This window comes from Ailuropoda melanoleuca, chromosome 5 (assembly GCF_002007445.2).
Source record: "Ailuropoda melanoleuca isolate Jingjing chromosome 5, ASM200744v2, whole genome shotgun sequence".
Lineage (NCBI taxonomy): Eukaryota > Metazoa > Chordata > Mammalia > Carnivora > Ursidae > Ailuropoda > Ailuropoda melanoleuca.
In genome coordinates, this window is record NC_048222.1 from 98,229,404 (window position 1) to 98,253,001 (window position 23,598).

General features: G+C 36.1%; 1 protein-coding gene across 1 annotated transcript in view; it reads right to left on the reverse strand.

Annotated features, from left to right (window-relative positions):
* Positions 1-17,002: 17,002 nt before the first annotated feature.
* The window catches only part of TMEM144 (transmembrane protein 144), a 51,419-nt gene continuing 44,823 nt past the window's right edge, over positions 17,003-23,598 (reverse strand). Inside the window, exon 13 of the transcript XR_004625797.1 lies at positions 17,003-17,071. The gene's annotated coding sequence lies outside the window, so the exon portion shown is untranslated. The remainder of the gene's footprint in view (positions 17,072-23,598) is intronic.

Sequence of the window (23,598 nt, forward strand, 5' to 3'; positions counted from 1 at the left end):
ATATATATATATATATTATGTATTAAAATTTCCCTCTTTGATGCTTCTTGCCTTGAATTAAGTGTTACTGTCATGGCTGCCAAATGGTAATTTTTAACTTCCATTATTCCTTCAGTATTTATTAAAACTCTAAGGTAGAGCTTTTTCTTCTAGTTTAGTTATTATTTATATCAGTATGTATTCTTGTTTGATAAGTTCTAATTCATTTATATCTTTATTTAATTTGATTCTACAATTTTATAAATTTGGCCACTTAAAACCTCTTCAGATTGTCTCTTTGGTCTTTTTGATAGGTTCTCATCATTCTCAAGAATTTCCTTATTCTCTGGCACAAGTCGGTCTAGGATCATCATGTACTCTCCCTGCTCAGCCCCTGGATCAGTTATTTAAGAATACCTGGTTTCTTTCAGTGGATTTAGAAAATGCCTTGTGGCTATCACTGGTCGGTTCAAAGGTGTTAATTTTGTTTTAGAATTACTGTATATGATTAATCTCACATCTGTCCTCCTTGCATGTTTCTGAATGTGAGACCTCTAAGAAAACTTATATTCTTTGTAATTATTGTTTAAAATAACCCATAAAATAAGAATGCTTTACATTTCAAAATCCTGTTTTAAATCTCTAGTTAGTTTAATAATATACATTTCTTTGGGTGTCATAATTTATCAAGGGGGGAAAATGGCACAGCATACTTTTTCCATCATTTAAAAAGTTCAGGTCATTGTGTATTTAGAAAGTAAGTTAAAGTTACAAGAACATTTAAATAAAAACTTTTTTTTTGCTTCTAAAGTAATTGCCAGTTCCAATTTATTCTACATTAATATGTGCAAAACTAACTACCAACTTAATAATAAACATTTGATAATTAAAACAGGCAAGACTTGCCTGTTCCATTTACATTTGTTGCTGTAACATCTATTTTCATAAGCGTGTTTCTATGGGAGACTAATACTTTGAAGTGTTTGAAAAGTATAATTATGCTAACATGGTTCAAGGCATCTCTGACATGTGTTTAGACATACAAAAAATAGATTAGCTTTTCAAGTGAGTATTTTTGGCAAAGGCAAATCTTAGATTTTCCCAAAATGTATTTTCAAATTTCACAAGCAAATTCCTGACTTTAATTATGGGAAGTGGAGTACATGTGAAAATTTTCTTGACTTTGTGCTGTTGTGATCTTCTTAACTAAGTGCAGGCCACTTGACTCTCTCTAACTTCAATTCAGCCCAAAGCCTCTCTAACTTCAATTCAGCCCAAGACTCTGGGATGATCAGAGGCTTTGTGAGTCCAACAGGAGGGTCTCAGGGGCTCACTGTATTTGCTTTTCTGCTGAGGCACTTCTGACCAATATCTGCCTTAAGAATAAGAACCTGCCAGGTCTACTAATTGGATAATTTTCTTGTCTCCAATGCTGAATCTTTTTTAGTTCTTCCATCACTATAGTAATATAAATGTACATTTACCATGTAGAGCACTGAGTAATGTATAGAATTGTTGAATCACTATATTGTACTCCTGAAACTAACATAACACTGTATGTTAAGTATACTGAAATTAGAATAAAAAAACTATTAAAAATTGGAACTGAACTGAACACAAAATTCTGGTAGCTGTAACCTGCTTTTTTTTGAAAATCGGATGGAAATTAAAATAAATCACATATGTTTTGTTCTTTCAAATACCTCTTTTCATTTCAGTAACTAAGACCATATTGAATAAATCAAAATTTATGGAAATAAAACAATTGATGAAAATGTTTAAAATGAAAATATAGCAATTGCACATACTGCTACTGAGAAAACATTTAAAGATGTCAAGTTATTACTGAAGCAATGCATAGGATTTTTAACAAATTTGTTATTAGAATAATGAAAAAGAGTGACATACAATGTTCTCATACCCAAAACTTCAGCAGGATTTTAACAGAAATTTTTGATGGCATTAAGGTTTAAAATGTAGACTTCCTTTTAGTCTTATTTCTCCCCTCAAATACTCAGCATGAATATGTCTCTAGTTTCTAGCCAGAGGACAACTACTTATCTTCAGACTTGCTCCAACTTCAACTTAATTATTGCCAAGTATAATGGAGCACAACTTATTATCCATAATAATGTCCATTTTTTTGTGAAGTGTTCCTACACTGTGAACTGATAGCTCTAATGGCCTGTCTAAATGTTGACATACAGCTTGCTTTGTGTTCAAACTCCTGAGAGCAATTAAAAAAAATCAGATTTCATTCCACATAACAATGTTTTTTCCAACATTCTGGAAACAGAGCTACTTCTATGCATGGTTTAGTATTTATCTTCAGAGATGTTTTGCAGAAACAAATTACTTGGATTGGCTATAATCATACAAAGTTAAAGGAAAAATGATCTTTCATACTACACTAAAAGACAACCATTTATTTTGTTGGTGAACACTATACATAGTAATGAATTATAGATTGGTAGGCTATATTTCTAGAAAAATACAGAGAAGTATAGGAAAATATCATATAGGGAATGTTGGGTGATAGCCTCTCCAAAGTCTAAATTATTCCTAACAAAAGCTATATTCTTTCAGACCAATGCAATGCTCCGAATCAGGATTCAGGAGTTTGTGGCAGCTTGTGGCTCTCAACGCTCTTCTCTGGTGTCAACCATCAGGACTCAGGGAGAGGAAGGAAAGAAAGATAACATGCAGGGCTATAATCACGAAGAGTATGTGGTGGAGAAAGAATATCGAACCTAGAGGAGTTGGTTAGAATGTTCCTGACATTGTCAGTGGTGCCACAGAGTGGCATGAATGAATGGCATTGCTTTCTTGTCTGCAAATTAATTTGTACTTTTCTCACTTGCAAAGATTAATGCATTTCCATGTGTTTAATAGTGTCTGAGAGCATTTTTTGCCATAGATAAAAATACAAATGCTAAAAAAAAGTTACACTTTTCAAAAATCAACAAATGTTTATTAAATATCCGTTATATTCTGATGATTAAAAAAAGGCATAAGAAAGATGGTCCCTGTCTTGAAAGGCCTCCAGATGTCTAGATGGCTGCCATGTTTGCACGTAACTAATCTGTACTGTGGGGGAAGTACCAGAATAGCGGAATTAGTGAAGCATTACTAGGGGAGCAATTAATACCTCTTAGTGCCTAGGGAAAATTTTCTTCAGAAAAAAATATTTCTATTTGAAATTGTCCTTGAAGACTGAATTGAGTTATGCAAAATAGGGAGGGAGCAACAGCAGTTAAGAATAGTCTATTGGTATTGGAATATTGTTTTTCTTTTCTTTTCATATACTTTAAACAAGGGTTCCGAATTCAAATACCAACAGAATCTGCAAGGTAATGCCATCAGGGACACCTATTCAAATCATTTAAACATTTAATTCAATGGTACTTTGTTTTATTCTTTTAAATGTTTCTTCATAATATTCAAAGTGTTTTCAGGTAGTTCCTTAAAGTTGTTCATGATCAGGTCATTTAAAAAACAGAATCTACCACGACATCACCAGAAAATGTGTCCACTGTTGCTACTACCTTATTATCACATGAACTTTCACATCACTATCATGAACAGTAGTTCGTAGGAAATGGGGGCACTCTACATTTTGGTTGGTCAAGTGTGAAAATCAGTCTCTAAAATATTCTGCTGTATCAAGTAAGTCCCAGGTGAGTTTGTGATCTCTCCAGTTGAATGTTCTATCCAGAAAACCCTGAATGTCTTGATACTTCAGCAGACCAGTAAGGACTTTCTGTGCAAAACACTGAAATGGACAGTAACTATTTGTAGATAATGCCAACATCTATAAACAGTGGAGGAAGAAGTTAGAATTTAGTGACCTATGCATAAACATGATTGGCAATTTTAATAAAACCAGGAAGAAACTAAATATTTTTCTTGAAATTTCATGGCTATCTTGGGTGGTAAGGGCTTTCTTTTATAGCCTAAAAAGCTTTGGTTTCCAATGCAAAAGCTTGTATATGTGAATCAAACTGTATTTTTAGAACAATTGTGGTTTTACTATTTTCTATACATATGCTACCCTCAAATAGTAACAGTGCAAAGCTCAATCACTGAAAATTGCACATGTTCACGGAGCATGAATAAGGAGTATTACCACAATATAGATGACCATTTTATATATCTATTTCTATATTATCTACCTGTCAATCTAAGATATATGATATGCTTTTACTTTCTGTATTTATTCATATTGTACATTTCTGGATCAAGGTAGATTATTATTACTTAGAGCAATAACTGCATCCATTCCCTGGGCACCAGTTTTTGCCCTTTCTGTAACAAAGTGAGGAGGACCACATGGGCAGACCAGTGTGTGCAGAGGGATTTTTTTGGTCATTACAGGAAGGGAACCTCAAAATTGGGAACCTAGGAGCTTATACAAGAGGTCTTCAGTCTCTGGAGAGATGAAGAGAAACCCCATCTCCTTAATGTAAACAAATTCTATCTGGGAAGAAAAGGAAAGGTCCTGGATTCTTGCCTATGGAAATCTAAATAAATGTCTCCAGAGGGGAGATAAGCAATTAAGAGTTTATACTCCAAGGTTTTGTAAGTGTCCAAATGAAAATTTGGCTTTTTTTTTTTTTTTCAGAGAATCGTGTAATGTTAAGCTAGGTGTTTAGAAATTTCCCTCACTTACAAGTAGCCTCAAAGGTTGCCCGCATAGGGAGAACAATGTCTAGTCCCATTTTGTAATGAGTATCTCTGGTGACGGCATGAGGAAACACTTCATACTTCTGTAGGTGTGAATGGTTTCCTCTCTGCTGATTCCCATTTGTATGGTTGCACTAAGGTCACCTGTTTGCCACCCATTCCTAGTGTGAAGATTTGGACCTAATTCGTCTGTCCTCGGCACCCCGGCTTAATGTAGTCTGTCCACTGCCTGGGGCATTTGCTCCTTAAATCCCTGCAGTGGGAGGCTGAAGCCTACTCAGTGGCCTGCTCTCCCAGCTCCTCTCAAAGGTCTTGCTTCTTTTTATGAGGCAGATTCCTCTGTTGATGGATCAGTAGTCTTACGTTCACAGAGTTTCTTGCCTGTATAGTAGCCATTGGGTTTCTCATTTAGTTAATGAATACATCGAAGGCTAAAAGACGAAAATTCTCACTTAGAATACTGAACCAGTTAAGAGGCATGGTTTACTCTTCTCCACGTTCCTAAACCTATGATCAGTGAAACTACAGGTGTCCTCACCTTCTTGAAAGTTCATGTTTTACCACTTCACCTTTGTAAAAGACCTATATTACTAACCTGATTTTGGCAACTTAAAGAAATCCAAGTGGATTTTAACTTTTACCAAAAAGAAGAAGAAGAAGAAGAAGACGACGACAAAAAGCAAAAACAGCGTTCCGTGTGGGTTTTGCACCAACTGTATACAGGCAGCACGTGCTAGGAGTAGCAAGAGTGGCCCCGCCAAGCTCCTTGCCCAGGAACTACGCTCAGCATCTCAGCGTCAAGCTGCCAGAGCTCTGAATTATGTCTGTGAGCATCCGTGCTTTATCTCAGTTTTATTTTGTGCATTTGTTAACATGATGTGTTCTAAGGTATCAGAAAAGCCTAAGAACAGTTATTTTTTGGGTTTGGGAATGTTCAAACATTTTTCATATAAATTAATGGTGATTTCTTCTTCACTTTATGCCATTCTAATTTATGGAAGTTTTCATTGGAATGCTCTACTTTCAGATAGTAGGAAAGACCTGCATTTTATTTTATTTTTTAATTTAATTTTTAAAAAGATTTTATGTATTAGAGAGAGAGACACAGAGCACTAGAGAGAGTAAGAACAAGTTAGGGGGAAGGGCAGAGGGAGAGGGAGAAGCAGGCTTCCCCTATCCCTCAGTGTTGGGCTCTATTCCAGGACCCCAGGATCATGACCTGAGCCAAAGGCAGACGCTTAATCCACTGAGCCACCCAGGAGCCCTGGAGAGATCTGAGTTTTAATATGCTCTTAACACTGAGGAGGTTTGTCTGATAAGCTGACTGAGTAGCAGCTGCAAAGCATTTTGGGTAGTTCTAGTTTTAACTAACATCATTTGAGAGAATAGAATGAGATGGTAAACAAATGAGATTGCAGACAAAATTTGACTTAATTTCTTTGACCTGGAGTATGGTTATAAATAAAAATAAACTCATGATGAAGAAAAACTTTCCAAAAAACCCTAGCATTTATCAAATACTTACTAATTACCAGGTAGTATGAGGTAAGTATTTTAGCCAATGCTTGACTATGAACTGAGGAATGCACAAAAAACTATGAAGGGAGAGAAATAAGACTGCCTTTTGAAAGCTTATCTACAAAATTGAAAAAACTATCCTAAAAAGAAAGAAGAGCTCTAGGCCTAGAAGACTTCATTATAAAATAACTGAAGGTTAATATGCCTTTCTTCATTTATCGTATCAATCAAAAGGGAAGCCGATTGGTAATGTAGACTTAGGGGCACCTGGGTGGCTCAGTCTGTCAAGCGTCTGCCTGGGGTTCAGTCGTGATCCCCGGGTACCACGATTGAACCCGCATCGCACTCCTTGCTCAGCGGGGAGCCTGCTTCTCCCTCTCCCACTCTGTCAAATAAATAAAAATCTTAAAAAAAAAAGTAATGGAGACAGAGAAAAACAAAAAGTCGAGGCCGATTTTAAGAATGCCCATCTATGAATGAATCAGGAGCCCTCCGGACTGGAATAGTATGACAACATGACAAATAACAACTGTAGGGGAGGAAAGACTTTTCCTAGACCCTCTTAAGTTCTGTGTCTAAGCCTGATCATTAAACTAACAAAAGACTAATAGGAGAAAAGCATACACATTTTATTTGATGTTAATATTTGTACATGTACACAGAGCTTTCATATGTAAGAACTGAAGACTCAAAGAAGCTGATGGGCCTGAGAGCTTGAATACCATTTTAACAAAGAGCAATGTCTTGTGGCAATATCACAAGACAAAGGGAAAAGGTGTTTGTGCTAGGGGGTTACACTGTGGGAAAGTGCCTGGCAAGTATAGGGGGAGACTAATGGAAGGTAAGAGTTACTCTGGTAGGTTTGTTCGTATAGATGTTGTTCATCTCGGTATCAACTCCTCCTCTCCAGTGATGAGAACTGATAATAGTATTCTCTTCTGGGAGAGGAAATATTTTTTCACAGGAAATTTATGCCCCACTTTTTAGGTAGAAAGGGGAGATCAGAGAGCCTTTTCTGCGTCTGCTTTTCTTCAATTGCCTTAGGCTCAAAATAATATACCCAAATGGCATTTTGGGGGTGGTGTGTTCGATCCCTTTCATAGACAGATGGTGGAAAAAGATATGCCGGTTACGTTGTATGCCCAAATCAAATAACCACTTTTCTCATTCTGATTCCGTACTCAGCAAGAACATTTCTGTTCAGTTGGCTTTCCGTGTAGCACACTTCCAGGGACGGGATGCTGCAGAAGGGCCACATCGCAGAGGCTCTCATTAAAACTAATGTACAACGATGTATACTTGTCTCTTCTGTGTTGGCAGGTTAACTCAGAATTGCTGAGGCCAGTGTGTCTAAGGTCTCTACGACTTTAGTGTCTGTGCTTTCAGGACTGAAATCCAGAATCCATCTGTTGTAGAATCACTGAGACTAATGCCATCTGTGGACACAAAAGGTGGGGCAGCTTGCAAGCATTGACCTGATGACACCCTCTTTCTATTATTTCGTTCATTCTTTGAACTTCTGTAGGGATGATTTTCTCCATTTTACAAATCAAGAAGAAATTGAAGTTTAAAAGTTATAATATGCTAAAATTTACCCAGATGAGAAGTGGCAGGACTGGAGTTTAACCGGATCTATAAAGTGTCAGAGCCTATTCTTATCAATCATTACACCGTTTACCCTTTCATAAGCAGTACTGAGGAATCTAGAAGCAATAAGCAACTAAGTCACTACAAATTATCATTCCATGTTCAATTTCATCATACAATTATTGGCCTTTGATGTAGTATAAGGGAAGCTCAGTTGCTATGTATTATGAAACAAACAAAAGTAAATATCCATCACAGAAAATAGAATTTATAAAAATCCTAAACAATGTAAACACAAGTGCATGATTTCATGTCTTAATCCTGTTTCACTTTTGCAGCAAAGATATTCAGAATGACTATTAATTTGACTACTAGTTACATTTATATTTTGTAGGATAATGATGTCAGCAAAGCTTTTCTCTTAAGTATACTTGATTAGAGCAATGAGAACCATAATAATGAGCACTTAATGTTACAACACATTAGTTTACATGATAATGTTTTCATTTGCATTATTTCCCTTGTTCCTCCAAATAACCATGTGCCAGACAGGGCTGATATTTAAAATTTTTATTTTTTATTGTGAAAACTGAGTTTCAGATTGCCAGAAATGGTTCTCAGACCCTTTAAAAAGTCTTGGATATGGAATCTGGCACAAGGCAGTCTGAAAAAAAAAATTATTTGGAGTCCTGACAGGTACATTATCTTTCTTCTATTGTGACTTTGACATGCATCTGACACTTCATCATCCTAGCTGTTGTTGCTGTTTGCTTTGTCCCTGGCAACCTGGTTAAACCAATTTGGAGTTTGGCCTTTTTCTGAATTCATCTTGATTCTAATGACTGCTAATACACCTTGTGTTCCAGGCTCCCAGCTTAAGCATTCATCCTCCTCCTCTTTGTGTTACAAATCTCTGGAACTTTGCCATTCTCACTTCTGTGCTCTTCAGCAGTCTGGCAAATAGTGGGTCTTCATAACCGATAAAGAAACCGAGGCTTGGAGAAGTTAATTAAATTACGTAGTACCATGTTAAATTATCTAGGTGACAGGATTGAGATTTTAACTTTTGCCTCTCTGGCATCAAGCTGTATATTCTTCCTATTAGCGGTTACTGAAAATTATAGTTATGTTCATAGTCTTGAACATGACTATCTGCATGACGCTTTGCATTCATTCTAATACAAATTCTAATATAAAATTCTGATACAAAGCTCCGCTTCCGAAGTTCAAGCAAAACCTCAACTAAAACTGGTCCACATCTAAGAGGCTAGTAGGGTTTTGTAAATTGTTGAAGCAACATTCTAAATCCAAATGGTCCAAGGATCATTTGCATTCTTTTTATCTGTCCCTCACTAGCTAGTTGTTCCACTGAGTAGAAGTTGGAACACCATCACAGCGTGCACTATTTTAAAGCTCTGCCTATCACAGTTGTTTGCATAGGTGTATGGCATAAGTGGTCTGGCTACTGAAGGATTACGTGATCACACTGAAACAAGCTATTTGCAAACCAATTCTATTAATTTCCTCTGACATTTTAATCTTTTTTTTTCAAATCTTTTAAATTTTTAAAATGTTGGCTGTACCACTTTTGGAATTTTATATTAAAGAAAAGTAGATCTCTCTTCAAATCATTTTTCCACTCAAAGAAGCTTGATCTCCATTTGAAAACTTTGATTCTCTTTAAGATTGGCTTCCTGTTGAGCCAACTGAAGGTAGATTAATTTTGTGCTTTGGAAAAGGACAGATTAAAAGAGTCAGTTGATACATTATTCTAATCAGTAAACACACATTTCACATGAGAAAGGACATAAACTTAATAAAGCAATCCCCCGAGAGCAAAGCTTTTAAATGATTAACAAAAACAACTTTCACAAATCTTGTAGAGCAGAATTCCTGAGCAAGACAAATAACCAAAGCAGGGCTTCTATTTGGCTCACCCAGTAGGAGTTAACTTTGGCCAAACTCTGAAGTCTTTTAGATTTGTTTTCTGTGAAGACAAATACTTGAGGACATGATTTGATAGCTAGTTCGATTCATGTATGGGTTGACTGACTTTCTCGTAGTGAGTTTTTTCATTCACAATTTTTGTTTTTAGCCAGGGATTTGATTGTGAGCCTGTTAACTCTAAGTTGTGAAATAAAAAGTTTCCTCTTGTTAGAGGCAGTTCAGGCAATAGCATACTTGATTTCATTAAGTACGATACCTACTATGTCCCCCTAGTGATTATATACCAGCAGGTAATATTAGGGAGTGGATGGATTAAAAGCATGGATTCTGGGGCCAGACTAGCTGGGCTTGAACCCTGGCTCCGTCCCTTGTTAGCTCTGTGTTCCTAGGCCAGCTGACCTCTTTGTGTCTCAGTTGTTTAACCTGTAAAATGGAGGAAAAATTGCCAGAGTTATATTATAGGCTTATTGTGAGGATACGTGTTAATATGTGAAAGCATTTGGGACGCAGATTGGTACATGGGAAATATGGTAAGCTGAATATGCAAGGGTAACAATGGCCACTTCAATTGAAAAGCCCATGGGCGCATGCACCCCAGTGTTTATAGCAGCATTATCAACAACAGCCAAATAACGGAAAAAGCCCAGATGTCCACTGACTGATGAATGGATAAAGAAGAGGTGGTATATATGTACAATGGATTATTATTCAGCCATCAAAAATAATAAAACCTTGCCATTTGCAACAACGTGGATGGAACTAGCGAGTATAATGTTAAGTGAAATAAGGTAGTCATAAAGATAAATATACCATTTCACTTACAGGTGGAATTTAAAAAGCAAAACTGATGAACATAGGGGAAGGGAAGGAAAAATAAAATAGCATAAAAACAGGAAGGGAGACAAACCATAAGAGACTCTTAACTGTAGAGAACAAACTGAGGGTTGCTGGAGGGGAGGTGGGTGGGGGATGGGCTGAATGGGTGATGGGCATTAAGGAGGCCACTTAATGGGATGAGCACTGGGTATTGTGTGTGGGTAATGAATCACTGGAATCACTCTTGAACCCAAGCTGCACTATATGTTAACTAACTTGAATTTAAATAATAAAAAAAGAAAACCCCACAGAAATGCATTGAATATATAACTATATATACTGAGCTTGCCTCACACTATGTATTTTGCCCCTCGATCTTTTTTTTTTTTCCTCTTGCTTATGGCTTTAGTAGGTCAAGTATGAAGCCCAGGCTGACCCATTCCCTGAGATGGGTAAATTACTTAGAGCTGTGATGTCAAATATGATAATCATTAGCCACATATGGCTATTAAAATTAAAATTTATATTAATTGAAATAAAATAAAATTGAAAAATTCAGTTCCTTTGTCACACTAACCACATTTCAAGGGCTCAGTAGTCACATGTGGGTAGTAGCTACCATACTGGACAGTGTGATAACAGAACATTTCTAACTTTGCAGGAAGTCCTACTGGATAGTGCCGATAGAGAGTTTGGTAGTGTGCTATCTTTCTTGTTCCATTCTAACATGTAGCTAATATAAATAGCTTCTAACTTACAAATGAGATGTATTCTGAAAGTTCATTTGCAAGTCAGTGGGACTTTGAATAAAACTCCCTGTGGACCAATTACATTAAGATTACAGAAACAGAAAGCATATGAAGAGACAAATGGCTAACAAACATAAGGAAATGTTCAAGCTTATTAGAAATGGAAATTGCAACAATGAGTTTAGTTTTGATTATCTGACTGGAAAGATTAAAATAATGGTCAGGTACAATGCTGGTAAGTGTGCAGTGAGGCAAATGCATGTGGGTATGTATTTTTGGTAGAACTTATCTTTAAAACATTTTGGCAATACATATTAAAAGTCTTAAAATTGTTTATACTTTTTGGTCCTGTAATTTGCCTTCCAAGACTTTAATATAAGAAAATAGAGATGCTTACAAGATTCAGTACAAAGTTGCTCACAACAGCATTAACTATAGTAATAATTGGAAACAACCAATCGGGAGAGGGTTAGCTCAGTTATGACTTTGACATATTGGAACACTGTATATTCATTAAAATGTTTTTGTAACATATTTGAGAATGTAGGAAATACACTTGTAGAAATAAATGAGAAAATGATATTTAATACTGTATAGTATGATTAAATAATTAAAATATCCTTGGGAAGCCCTTGAAAATTAACCAACATATTAACAGTAGTTAATCTGTTTTATGGGATGGTGTGTGATTTTTTATACTTCATATTTTTGAGTTGCCTCAGTGTACATGTGTTCCTTCTTTCAGAAAAAAAATGCAAGAGTACCTCAAAACTATTCAGTATAAATTATTGGTAGTGAATCTAATAGCACTATAAATACAACTAATCAAATGAAAACAGTCAATAACCATTGGACACATCATCCGTACTTTGTCCTGTGTGAGATGCTTAGGTTAAAAAATAGAACTGAACAATGAATACAATTAATGGAGCATGAATAATCTGATTAGGGTTGTCAAAGGAGATACAGACATATCCTGCTAGGTTATGCTGTGGAAACAAGTACACCCCAAATCATAGTTACAACAAAAATTTATTTCTGTTCATGTTACATGTCCCTTTTAGGCGGGCTGTAGCTGTGATCCATGTCCTTTTCACTTGAGGACCAAGGCTGAGGAAGGAGCCCCCATATGGAATATTGCTGATCTTCCTGGCATAGGGAAAAAGAAGGTGGAAGCACTAATGGCCTTAAAGCTTCTGCTCTGACAGAGCTTCACTCCATTTACATTACCTTGGCCAGTGCAAGTCACATGGCTAAACTTCAAGTCAGTGAAGTAGGAAGTACGATATTTCTACAGGAGAGGCCGGAAGTGGAAGTGATTGGATACTTTGATGTTATCACATTCAGCCACACTCACCCAGATGTGGGATTTAAATTCTCTAGATAAGGCTCAGGAATCTGTACCTTAAACAGTGCTCTTTAAAAAATTGTTGAATCCAAAGAGGGGCACCATATTTGGGATTAAATAAATTAGAATATACAAAAATTTATTATTACAATCTATGGCAATCATGGGATAAAAGTAGAGGGATTATAGGTCCTAACTTGCTAAGGCTTACTAGTTGGCCCAATGTATTTATCAAAAATTCCCCCTTTATTCTCCAAAGTATCCCAATTTATGTGATTGAATAATACGGCCACCCTAAGAATAGGTCATTCTTTCCTGAAATAGAGAAGATATATACAGCTTCCCCTTCTTCATTTCACATTTGCTTAGCTCAGTATATAAGCATATAAGCATATAAGCAATATCTCTTTGGGTCCAATGGATGGTATTTCAGAGAAACTCTAGCCATGATATTCCCTTACAATTTACTGACACGTTATTTCTAGGCATCTTCAGAGATAGCTTACATTTCCTCAAAAAGACAGTTCTCTTTGTCCCTATAATTATTGTGATCAACTGTATTACTGAGAAAATAATTTGCTGCCTCTCTCTACTGAAACACGTCCTACCAGGCATTTCTCTACCAGCTGTCTCTGCTGAATGATTATACTTTTTACCCTGTTGCTGTCAGGGTTGGCCAGGACACAGGCATTGACCAGTGAAAGGTGAGTGTGAGTGGAAGTAATGGTGTCATTTCAGAAGTTTTAAGCACCATCACATGTTTCTGCTTTATCCCTTTTCTCTCTTACAGGAGAATGGAAGGTTCAAGATAGATGCTGCTCCTTCAGCTTTGGTCCTAAAATGAAGAGTATGTACAACGTACCAGATCTCAAAGCAAGACAGAGACCCTGCTGAGTGAGTCACTGTGGTTCTGGGATTGTTTAGCGATGACTTAGTCTAAACTGAATGATGCAGTTTTCAGAGCTCTCCATTTCCTTTTTCTATTCCAGATCTCTCTCATGGTCAGTCTCTGATACCATGAAGCTACATATGGTTCTGAAGAGCCATTGATATGTTGGATTAGAGGATGCTGCAACATTCGATATAGCGATAACTATACCAAAATGTCTTCTTGCCTCATATCTTCTGGGCCAGAGATACTGCTGTTATAAAAGCTGAGCTGTAGTGGGTACATGATATTTTTGTTTGATGTGCCTCTTCCCTCCTTCATGAGGTGGTCTTTTTCTCTCTTCGTTCATGTTCTATTGGGAGTGCCACTCACAGATTCCTCCCTTCTCACATGGGAATTAACAGTCTACCCATTCGTGGTATCTCATTCCCCCAGTCTAGTGATTGCTCCAAGGGTAAGCATGTGGCCGATGTTCTCTTTTGGGACTGATCAGTTTCTAGCTGATGTAGAAGGCACTTTTCCTAAGAGATGTTGGAGCTAGAATGGTAGGTAGCTGGAGCTGCTTGTGAAGTCTCACTACCATGTGGAGATAGCCTATATAAGAATAAGGAAAGTAAAAGCAAGCAAGGATATGTAGGGCTGAAAGAAAGTCCTAGAAAATTTAGGGGAGCAGAGGGAGAAAGGAACAAGATGCGAGGAGGGAGAGAGACGGGGCACCCACCAATTCTGAACTTAGTCATGCCTAAATACCATTACATTTACTCTCTCCCTATTTATATAAATGAATAAATTTCTATTTATCTCAAGCTGGTTTGTATTGTTTTTTTCCCTTGAAATCAAAAGAGACTATAACTAACACATGAACTGTGTTAGGCGAAGCCATGCAGAAGTTATCCTGTGGCTTTTCCCGAAATCCTTTATTAGAAAGACCGAGAAATAGAGTGAGGGTAGCCACAGGGAAAACTGGAAATGCCCCTATTGGGACCTCTTCTTTGCCGGAGAAAAGCAAGGAAAGGTGCAGAGGTGTCCTCTTTATTTTGTCTGATCTAGACTCTTAATCCAGAGAAGCAGGCTGCTGAATGAAGTTGGAGAAACAGAGATTAATAGCCAGATGAACAGCTATGAGCTATACGCTTTCTGTTGGAGCCATGTCCATCTGTTGCTGGGGTCATCTTTTTTTCTCCGAATAGGAAATAACAGAAGATGAAAGGAGGTAACTCACTGAGACAGGAACACAATAGACCTAAAAAATTCTGAAAGTGATTGCTGGAATTAAAGCTATAATTTACTAGCTCCAGCCCCTCCCCCACAATATTCTTGAGCAAATTGCATATCTAAATATAACAGCCTCATTAAAACCATGATATATAAAAAGGTCTAACATATGACCTTTCCTTAGGTAGTACAAAACAGCAGAAAAGAAGTGTAGGAAGTAAATGACAAATGAAAATTACCCATTTAAGTAAAATGATTTCTCCAGTATGCAAGAGAATGAGACAATTCTTGGTTTCTAAATGTCATTTCCCAGTAAAAGGAACTCACCTCTTTGAAGAAAGGTTTGATAATGGTTTGGGTGGGAGAAATACAAGGTGAGTTAATGTACCAGAAAGCTAAGAAGTGCACAAAGACTGATGAGGGGGCATTGAGGGGCTCTCCCTGCTGGCTGACTTTGAGGAACTGAAGTATTAAAAACAACGACATTTACAATAGATTTTGATACATTGAACAACAACAACAAGTTTCCAAGTCTATAGAAAAAGAGAGAAGGGAAGGAGCAGGAAAAATTTACTTCCACAGAAGAATACTGGGTAAAAAATATACAATTAATGATAGAATTACAAAATCACATTTTTTGCAGTCACTGATATAATTTATTCAGGCAGGGATCATCACTGGGTGCTACAGGCAATGGGTGAAAGTTAGTAGGGGGATAGGTTATTTACAAAAACTCAAAGTATTTTCTAATAATGTACAAGTCCAGAAGGAAACACTTTAATCAAATCATCAAACTCAGCATCTCTCTTGATAGGATACAATGGGAAGTCTACATTAACGATTGTATTCTGACAAAAATATCTAAATTGCAGCTATTCACGAGGAAATAATCAGACAAATCAAGATTATAGATTATTTTATAAGACAACAGGCCTAGATTCTTTACTAAAAAAGTCAATATCATTAAAGATAAAAACAGCTAGGACAGGTATAAATAAAAAGTCAGTAAAGAAACATAACTAAATTCAACGTGTAAGTATTGAATGGATCTGGATCAAAAAAAAATGATAGGAAGCCATAAAGGACATTATTTTAACAATCAGGGTAATTTAAATATAGGCTGTCGGACAGATATTGCTGTGTAATAAATTCAAATTCAGTGGCTTAAATAATTATTGTTTCTCTGGGTTCTGTGGATGGGTTGGAAGGTTCTTTTACTGATATTGTTAGTACTCTCAGGCAGCTGGAGGGAAATACTGGATTCCCTCCAAGACACACAGGCACTTTTATTTTCTAGAGGCCAGACCAGCGTCCTCAGTGGCACCAGCGGCCTTCCATGAGGACAGGCCCCAGTCGGCATATGCATATCTAGTCTCTGCTCGTAGTGGGCTCTTTTGTTGATGTCTCAGATGTTCGCAGTGGCCATCAATGTAACAATCAACCACAAGTGTCATATTAGATAAAGGTTTTGGATCAACGTTAGACTTTTTGGCTCTGTTAATAATATTATAGATTATACAGCACAATATTCTAGTCTTCAACAATAAAGGCTGAAGTGATTGAAATAATGTGACATGATTTGTTTCATGATTGGTGGAATTTACCTTTCAGGAACTCTAGGGAGGAAGGGCAGGAGAGAGGGAGGAGAGGGAGACAGAGAGACAATGAGAGAGAGAGAGAGCAAGTAAAGGGAGCAAAATGTTAACAATTATTAAAGTTGGATGAGGGGGAGACAGACATTTTCAATTTTCAAACCTGTGTTTGTTGCACAAATTTCTAGTATGTTTGATACTTTGCAAAATAAGACTTGGTGGAGTTCAAAAGAACGCCGGCAAGCTTGTGAAGAGCAAGCCCACGCCTTTTCCACCTCTCAGATCCTTGATTCAGGAGGCCTGGGATCTGCCTGTGTGACAAGAACCGAGCTGACTCCATTAGTCTCTGGTTCACACTTTTAGAGACACTATACCACACCATACACGTTGTAACTACAAGGACAGAGGGTCAGAAAATACAGGTTAAACAGAAAAAGAAGGAGAAAGGGAAGTTATGAAAAATGAAAAGGCAACATAAAATATGATGGAACAAATGAAACCAAACAGCGTTTGTAGGGATAATGATAAATAGCATAACCTCACTGGTTAGATAAAAAGACTCACATTGGATCAAAAAGCAAAGTTCACCTATATGCTATAAGCAACTCATGTGAAGTTAGGTCAAATAGTGCATTCAAAAGACACAGTGGAACTTTATAAAGATAAATTTTACCTTCTGTAAAGAAGATGCAACTGGAATAAATTTTTCTGAACTAAGTAGTATGACATCGGAATTCAAGAAGCAAACCTGCAAGAAATAGAAAAGGAAATGAATAGAAAAATAATCCTTTCAGGAAACATTAACTGACAGATCAAATTTTAAAAATAACTATTTGGGGGCGCCTGGGTGGCACAGCGGTTAAGCGTCTGCCTTCGGCTCAGGGCGTGATCCTGGCGTTATGGGATCGAGTCCCCACATCAGGCTCCTCCGCTATGAGCCTGCTTCTTCCTCTCCCACTCCCCCTGCTTGTGTTCCCTCTCTCGCTGGCTGTCTCTATCTCTGTCAAATAAATAAATAAAATGTTTAAAAAAATAAAAAAATAAAAATAACTATTTGGTTTAAATGATGTGAAAAAAGATAATAAATAAGGTTGATTTGATTTGTGTATGCAGAATTTAAACACAGTCTGATGTGTTTAAACTGATAACAGTCATGGCATCTTACTGTCAAGCTTCCATTACACATTTGTAGATATTGATCCTATCTTAGTGCACAAAAACCTGCTTCAATGAATTTTAATAACTAGAAAGAATATGGATTTCATTAATTTTATGAAGAATAAAAACTATAAAAAATTTAAAAACTTTAACCACCTGGAAATTTTGAAGATTTATTTATTTATTAGAGAGAGAGAGAGAGCGCGCATAGGGGAAGAGCAGAGGGGGAGGGGGAGAGAGAGAATCTCAAGCAAACTCCCTGCTGAACACAGAGCCAGACGCAGGGCTCCATCTCGCCTGAGATCATGACCTGAGCCACAATGAAGAATCAGATGCTTAATTGACTGAGCAACCCAAGTGCCCCTAACCACCTGGAAATTTTAAAATGTTATCTTAATTATTCTTGTGTAAAACAGAATATGTTAACTGGTAGTGGAATATCTAGAAAATGAAAATAAAAACTATATATATCAGCTAAACTATATTCATAGAAAAATTAATAGATGTAAGTACTTTACTATATGATAGAATAAAATATTAAGTTAAAAACTTAACTCATTAAAAATAAAAAGGATTAAAATGATTAAAACAGAAATATAAAAGACAAATAATAGAATTGATAAGTAAAACCAAGAACTGTTTTTTTCCCCAAGATCTGGTATTTTAAACCAATAATAATAAACTATAAAACCATGCAGTAGCACAACCAAAATACTAAAAAATTTGAAAGACGTCAATCGTCCCTGAATTAAATTTACAGATTTAGCTGGTATCCAACCAAAATACCAATAGATGGGACTCCCTGGGTGGCTCAGTTGGTTAAGTGACCAACTCTTGATTTCTGCTCAGGTCATGATCTCAAGGTTCTGAGATCAAGTCCCACATCAGGCAAACCCCAAAAACAAAAAACAAAAACAAACCAAGAGATGTATTGTGGCTGCTGTTTGTTTGTTTGCTTGGAACATGATAGGCTTATTCTACATTTATCTTGAAGTGTAAACATATAAGAATAACCAGAAATAACATGTAAGGGAAGAGGAGTGACTTTGAATAAGCAAACCATTTTTAAGATGTACTACAAAGGGGTGCCTGGGTGGCTCAGTCGTTAAGCGTCTGCCTTTGGCTCAGGGCGTGATCTCGGCATTCTGGGATCAAGCCCTGCATCAGGCTCCCTGCTCTGCTGGAGCGTGCTTCTTCCTTTCCCATTCCCCCTGCTTGTGTTCCCTCTCTCGCTGGCTGTCTCTCTCTGTCAAATAAATAAATAAAATCTTAAAAAAAAAAAAAAGATGTACTATCAAGACATAGGAAGTACACCTCTTGGTCCTAGCACAAAAAAATGATTACATGATCCAGAGATTGACTCAAGTACCTATAGGAATTTAGCATACATTAAAAATATTTCAGAACATCGAAGAAAAGCAGAATTTATTCAACAAATGGTGCTAAGAAAATGTACGAGATTTTTGGAAAAATAACATAGGTAAGTCTTCACCCCTTTCTCTAAAATTAACTCCATATGAACTAACACTTTAAATATAAGATATGAAAATAAAATGTTAGGAAAAATCACAGAGGTTTATAAGAATTATTTTGATAGTGTGACCAAAATCTGTTAAAAGGGAACACTTGATATGTTTTACCTTGTAAGAATTAAATATATGGGTGGTAATCATCAACAAAAGCAAAATGAAAAATAAACTAGGAAAAGTATTTACCAAAAAGTACACCACAAGCAAAGAGATTAATTCCCTTAATATACAAAAGGATCCTACAAATTATCATTTAGGTCCCAAACTTCCTAGACAAAATTGTTAAGAAACAGGAACAAGAAGAAAGACCACAAGAAAGGCAATACAAGGCATTGATAATACATAGAAAGAATTGATCAGTTCTGCTCACAAACTAATACACACCTAAACACCCTTAGATGTTTAGATGCCATTTTTAATCAAATCACACTGGTAAGTAATTAAGAAACTGATACAAATCATTTGGCAGTATATACAGAAATCTGTTAGCAGGGCTAAAATACAATTAAAACTTTTGCAGAGTATTATGGCAATATCTATCAAAATTTAAAATGTGTATCTATCTTGTGATATAATAATTCTACTAGGAATATGCCTTATAAACTTATACACAGAAATGCACAAAATACACATGCAAAGATATTAATGGTAGCATTTTATTTATTTTTTTAGTAATAAATATAAGAAAAAATCTCTAATATCTTGTGTGTGCCTGTCTGTGTGTGCAGGTGTGTGTGTGCCTGTGTGTGTATGTGTGTGTGTGTGTGTGTGTGTAAAAGATGAAAATTGAGAGATTGGGAGAGAATCAAGCTGCTATTTAATTTTCAGTTTAATACTTTTGTTTTTTTTCATTGTTTTAAAATAAACTCGTTTTATTAGTAAATCAATTTTAAACAAAATCTATGTCCATTTCAGTGAGAATGTAGATGGGTATGGTAAGTTATGCTAAAAAAACAACAAATTCTTGTTCTATAAAGAAATTTCTTTTGTGTAGTTTAAACTCCAGCCAATATGAATAACAATCTATGTTGATGTGCTTCTCTCCCTCTTTCCCTTCCTCTCTCTTTCTCTTCCACAACTAAACTGCCTAAGAATGGGCCATAAGAAAAGCCCTGTTGGATTCTGAGAGACTTTTCTGAAAAGTTCGCCTGAACGAACAGTAAGTCAAACAGCTGGGCTACAGAACCCAGAAAACCACACAAAAGCTGAGGGAAATTATGTTGTCTTCCTTTGATTTACGATTTTGAGACATCTTTTGAGGAGGAGAAATCAATCCCACAAAGCATTGAAGTTCAGAAATAATTAGACATGTTGAATTTTTGCAAGTCACAGAAAAGAGATCTACATTTACATAAAATGGCCCAGCATGTAGAGAGAGCCTGGTTTTTTTTGCAGAAACCAGGAAAGCGTTCAATTCCAAGTTCCCTTCCAATTGCTCCCCCACCCCCTACATAAAATGCACAAAAAATCTCTTGGAATATATTGTGAGATTTAGCTTTCTATATATTTTTTTGCCACTTATTTAAGAAATCTGTCACATTCCCATATAAAACTTGGTGGTTTATTACCCAAACAACACATATATGTGATTTTGAATTTCAGACCTGAGGTCCTCAATAAGAAGCATCACAATTAAGATGATACAAGTGAAGAGACAGGATTCAAAATGACTTTGGTTGTGTAAATGAAGAGAAATGAAGAAGGCTCTGGAAAATATCTCAGCTTATGATTTGAGTATTTCAGACATGTCCAACTTTCCTATCTCCGTGGAATTTGCTTCTTGGTAATTTTCCACTAGGCATTTCAGAGCTGAAACAAACAGGATCGTTTGGTACCCGACTTTACATCAGACAGTTACCTTAGTAAAACATCATTCTGTACCCAGGAAATAGGAACTGAGGACACACCTTCCTTTAGCCAGTCCACCCGGTGATGGTAGGAAGCCATAAGAATCCATATTCAGAATCCATCCAATTACAGCAAATGATTATTTAATAGCCTATTGGGAAAACATTTCCGCCTTTGGGTTGCAAAAAGGTCTTCAAAAATAGCAGGGCAAATAGTCCCAGGTCTTTGTGACCTAAAATGTCTAATGAAGCTGAAGAAGAATTATTAGAGTATCTTAGAGAAACCTGAAGCCATTCAGCTTAATGATTTGTAATGATGTCTCTGTCATTAGGTCAGAGAATAATGTGGCTGCTAGCTCCGTATTTATTCAGCCACATTCACCACTGCGGGTACCCTGGCTTTGAGAATTTTCCTATGCCCTGAAAGTTCTCAGGCAACACACTCTTCTGTTCACATAACTCTAAAAATGGATTTATTTTGTGATGTGTTCCACTTCTAGGAAATTAAACGATAAAGACTAAATAATAAAGTCATAAAGTAATAGAAACCCAAGACTGAAAAACAGATGTCACACTGAGAATTCAACTGAGATGTATAGGGTATTAGATAGAAAATAGTTTTCTTTCTTAGTTCGGATTTTTAAAAATCCATAAATGGCAAAGCACAGTCATTTCAGAGGAGAGATGCAGGGGGCGGAATAGAGAAAACGAGCCCAAATTTAAAAAAAAAAAATTTACATTTTTCACAATTAAACCTGCACTGGCCTCTGGTGGTCAAAATTGAAAATGTGTTTTTACAGAGGAATTAAATGAATGATTATTTAATACACATTAATAACTAAAGGTGAGGCTACCAGATGCTTCATGTTGAGTGAATATTTCGTTTTAACTAACTCACTTGACTACAACATTTCTCCTAATTATTAAGTTGAATGGCTTCTCTTTGGAAAGGTCACTATTGTTCTAAACTTTTCAACTGTAATTTAGGGGCTATAAATAGTAAGTGTTAGATGACACCACTGATATCCTTGGGATTTAGGTATTCATGTATGTTACAATTTATGTAGAAATAATAGGAAAGACTATTTTTCTGGATTTCTTAGGCTACTTCATTTTAGGGAAGTAGGCTATGACTTTTTTTTTTTTTAAAGATTTTATTTATTTATTCGACAGAGATAGAGACAGCCAGCGAGAGAGGGAACACAGCAGGGGGAGTGGGAGAGGAAGAAGCAGGCTCATAGCGGAGGAGCCTGAGGTGGGGCTCGATCCCATAACGCCAGAATCACGCCCTGAGCCGAAGGCAGACGCCCAACCGCTGTGCCACCCAGGCGCCCCGGCTATGACTTATTTTATGCCTTATTTTATCACACACATTAAAATGAAAATTTTAGGAACACATACAGATAGATGATTGTCAAAGAATATCAGGATATAGAATCTTAGCCCAGCAACCAAACCTAGTGCCTTTTGGTTACTGTATGTAAACATTAGACATATCTTAGGGTATTGATCCTTAAGCAGAAAAAAAAAAAAGATGTATAATTCATTATACCTTAAGAAATACAAGATTAATTCCAAGATAACTTGGAATATTAATTTTTCTATCTAGAGAAAATTAAAGGCTGCATTTTCTTGGCTGTTTAGTTTTAATATCATCTTGGATAATTTCGTATGGGAGCTAACAAAATTTTTTACAAATGTATTCCTTTAGCCTCAGAAAAAAAAGTTCCTAAAATGTATAAATAATTTTATTTGGCTCCTCTTTTTATTCTAATCATAAGACATGTTTTTAACTAAGGAAAATACGACAGAAACTATGTTTTACTTTTTGTTCTTTCTGATAATTAGAGGATTTAAAACGGTTTCCTGTTTAACTGTGTAAATTTTATCTACTGTATTAATTGGATGTGAACTCTTATTAAAAGAAGTTACACCGTGAAATTATAAATGGTCTTGAATTTTAGTCTCTTAATTTTTCTCAAATAAACTTCTTTCAATATAAAACCTAAATATGTGATAGAAGATAATTTTAGCACCAAATGAGGCCTTTGAGATCTTATTTTAATTCATTCAATAAACATTCATTGTGTACCTATTTAAAATATTGTGTTGGCTACCTAAAACAGTGAGGGGAAACTACAAAGATAAATCGGAACGTATCATGAGATTAAGATGCTTGTAGCTTTGCGGAGAGACAAGAAGGGTTTAAGGAAAGTGAGACTGTAAAGTAGAAGGTGAAGACGTGTATTGTATCAAAGAAATGACGCTGAGTGCACTTATGCTGAAATAAACCTTTTGTGGAGATGGGCAGATGGAAAACTAGCAAGAGGAGCATTTTTTAAAAAATATGGAATACATGCAAATCCAGAAGAAAACATTAATATTTTAATAGACCAAAGGATTGTGGTACAAAATGTCAATTCATCGAAGGAAAACGTCAACAGAAAAATGTTAAAACAGGTAATAAAAGAAAGGCAAATTAAGTAAATCACAAGCTATTTTTACTCTACTGGATATTAACTTTAGAAAATGTTTTAAATTTTTACTAGGGAAAATTTCAAACATACACAAATGTGCAAGTGATAACATAACGCCACCCCAAGTACCCATCAACCACTCTCTGCAACTATCAATGAATGTCCAACTTTGTTATTAAAAGCCCCGCCCACTTAACCCCACCCCTGTAGCATTTTGTAACAAATCCCAGACCTCATTTGATTTCATTCATAAGTAATTCTGTT